This window comes from Pseudophryne corroboree, chromosome 10, assembly GCF_028390025.1.
Source record: "Pseudophryne corroboree isolate aPseCor3 chromosome 10, aPseCor3.hap2, whole genome shotgun sequence".
Lineage (NCBI taxonomy): Eukaryota > Metazoa > Chordata > Amphibia > Anura > Myobatrachidae > Pseudophryne > Pseudophryne corroboree.
Window position 1 is genome coordinate 93940022 of NC_086453.1, and position 3497 is coordinate 93943518.

The window sequence follows — 3497 nt, forward strand, 5'->3', positions numbered from 1 at the left end:
CAATGGCGCACAGCTGCAGTGCTGTGCGCTACCTTGGTGAAGACTGAAGTCTTCTGCCGCCGATTTTCCGGACCATCTTCTTGCTTCTGGCTCTGTAAGGGGGACGGCGGCGCGGCTCCGGGAACGAACACCAAGGACGGGTCCTGCGGTCGATCCCTCTGGAGCTAATGGTGTCCAGTAGCCTAAGAAGCCCAAGCTAGCTGCAAGCAGGTAGGTTCGCTTCTTCTCCCCTTAGTCCCTCGTTGCAGTGAGCCTGTTGCCAGCAGGTCTCACTGTAAAATAAAAAAACCTAATATATACTTTCTTTCTAGGAGCTCAGGAGAGCCCCTAGTGTGCATCCAGCTCGGCCGGGCACAGAAATCTAACTGAGGTCTGGAGGAGGGGCATAGAGGGAGGAGCCAGTGCACACCAGGTAGTACCAAATCTTTCTTTTAGTGTGCCCAGTCTCCTGCGGAGCCGTCTATTCCCCATGGTCCTTACGGAGTCCCCAGCATCCACTAGGACGTCAGAGAAAGTACTTTTAAAATAAAACATGTATGCAAATAGTGTTGTAATAAAACATTTATCTAGAAAGGTGTGGTGTGTATATTTTATTTACCTTGCAATACTGGTACCTTAGCACCTTCACAATAGCCATGCAGGTGTCAGGAATGATGCTTCCCAAAGCCTGAGCAGAGAGGAGGATCCCAAACTTCAGGTGTCCAAAGGAGCATCCTGCATCCAGGTACCTCAGAGTAGCCACCAGCCTTTCCTCAGCAAGGATGGCCTTCCTGAACTTCGTATCCTACCTCTGAATATAGGGGGTCACCAGATGCAACAACTCCTGGAAGGTGCTATCATCCATCAGCAGGAAAATAGGATTTTGGTACTTACCAGGTAAATCCTTTTCTTTGAATCCATAGGGGGCACTGGAGTACTCTTGGGATATGGACGGGCGTAGCCGAACAAAGGCACTGAATATTCAAATTTAGGACTCCCCCCCCCCCCCCCCCTCCATATCCCCAAGTACCTCAGTGTACTTTGCCAGTGTTTTTTACTGAGCGAACAGGATATAGAGAGGTTGACAATGGAGAATCCCTATAACATAACGGACAACCACAAAGTTGATCCGTAACCTTACTGTCAACTAAACAGTTGACACCTTAACCGATAGAACTTTATAATTTGAGCCAATTGGTGAAAATGTGTTACCCTAAGCTCCTTCGAGCTTAATACCATCCAAGTTAAATTTGTTCACTAAGCTCCCTTGAGCTTACAACAACCCAGGTAAAACTGCTCTGGGTGGGCGTCCAGTGCCCCCTATGGATTCAAAGAAAAGGATTTACCTGGTAAGTACCAAAATCCTATTTTCTTTATCATCCACTAGGGGTCACTGGAGTACTCTTGGGACGTACCAAAGCTTCCCTCGTGGGCGGGAGAGCTGTTTGATACTTGTAACAGTAGGCAGCCAAAGCTAAATGCTGATGGCGCCACCATTCATAACGTGTAAACGTGCACAAACGTGGTGCACTAAAGGCTATGTAGCCGCGTCGTAGACGCTCCACGACCCGCTGGGTGTGACATTCCCACAGAACCTGTGGGATGCTATTACTGACGTAGGCGATTGTAACTTAGCCTTAAAGTAAGCCTGACTTGTAGTCATTATTATCCAACCGGATAAAATCTGCTGAGAAACTGGCTAACCCCAGTTTGCAGTATCATATAGAACAAACAACGTATTCATATCACGTACTACATATATAAACGCGTAACGCGTGTACCACATTCAGAATTTTAGAATGTGCTGTCCCCACAGGAACCACTATTGGTATATTGATGTGAAGAATACGAAAGCGGATTTCGTCGGAAGATCTGCTTTGTAATGAGAAAACTCAAATACGGTGGCTTGGAATACAAGGCACCCAAATATGAAAACAAAATCCTTGCCGAAGCACCCTTGGCGAAGCCAAGGCTAGAAGAAAAATGTTTTCCAAAGTGAGAACTTAATACCCATTTGTTGTAAGGGTTCAAAAATATGAAACTTAATTCCCATTTGTTGAAAGGATTCCAAAATATGAAAACTAAGAAATCTGAACCCAACCTTAAATCGCCTGGCGCTGTAGGTGGGATAAATAGAGTCTGAACTTTGGTGACACCTTGTAGAAAGATGTTTACAGACGTAAATAGAGGCAAACGCTTTGAAAATAAGTTTACCACACAGATACCTGCACTCTTAGTGCAGATGAACGCAGTTTTCCATCCCATCCCGTTTAACAGAATACGGGTACTTGAAGTATGATGTTGGAAACTTCCGAGGTTTATAACCTATGTAAGCACACGAAATTTTTTTTTTTAATTATGAGCTGCCTTAAGCGGCTTACTATTTCGTAACATGGTTGGTATAACCGATACTGTAATTCTCTATTTTTTAAGAGAGCGGTCTGAACTCTCACCCCGTCAACCGCAGCTGCGGTACATAGATAATAGGTACATAGGTAACTATGGGTAAAAGAACGTTCCGTGATGTAACAGGTTGGCCGTATTATGAGCGGGCCAAGAACGTGTGCAAGTATTACTTGAAAATTCGAGAAGCAAACTTCTCCGAAACCCATGAGATACCACCAGTATGACTGTGACGAACTGTCTTCTGATCCGTTTTGGCAACGAAGAGAGAAGCGGAAAATGGTGGAGCCAGATACACGATGCTGAATGACCCCATGAATGTGATGTACACATACTGAGCTTTTGTAATTGTGGCGAGATGCCATTATGTATACTTGGGGTAACCGCCTTCTGTGGACTCGCATATGAAACACCTCTGGATTTAATGTCCAGTTTTCAAGATCCAAACCCTGACGGGTGAGATCTTTTGTCTAACAAATGTCCACTCACGGATTGATGTCTTGACATTTTCACATAATGGCGTTCTGAGCCATTGAAGATTTGAGTTACCTGCCGCATTGCCATGCGGCTTCTTGGTTTTCACTGGTTGTTGTGTATGCAACTGCCGTTGCTTTGTTTGACTGCTTAAGGGCAGCGTGAGCCAGGCATGAAAAAACAAAATTACATGAAACTCACGGTTGTTCCTGTCCACAGAAATCTTTAGTAAAAAGCGAAAGATTTATTCGTTCTGAAGAGAACCCAGAGTCTATCCCTGGTCAGACTGAAAACGAATCATTTATTGCATTGTAAAATGCACAGAGTTCTAGGACATTTATCTATTGCATTGTAAAATGCACAGAGTTCTAGGACATTTATTGACAGCAATCTGTCGTGTTTTAGAACCTTTGCGTTGAAAACACATCTTTATTCTTAATAAGTGAATACACCAATGTACCGCTGTGCGTGTACCTTTGTTCTTGCTGGTGTAGTAGGTAAAAGTCTTTGATTTACCTTATTTATAATCTTACCTAGGAATTGACATCGTTTAGACCGACTTAGATGTGATTGTTTTCGAACTTAATCTGCTACCGCAGTATACCTTAGTAGCGCAAGATAGAGGAACTTTGTTGATACAT

The 3497-nt window shown here is 44.1% G+C and overlaps 1 non-coding gene across 1 annotated transcript; it reads right to left on the reverse strand.

The window, feature by feature from the left end:
* Positions 1-3013: 3013 nt before the first annotated feature.
* On the reverse strand, positions 3014-3129 carry LOC134967945 (U5 spliceosomal RNA). The gene has a single exon (XR_010189273.1). It is a non-coding gene; the product is annotated as a U5 spliceosomal RNA (small nuclear RNA).
* Positions 3130-3497: the final 368 nt, after the last annotated feature.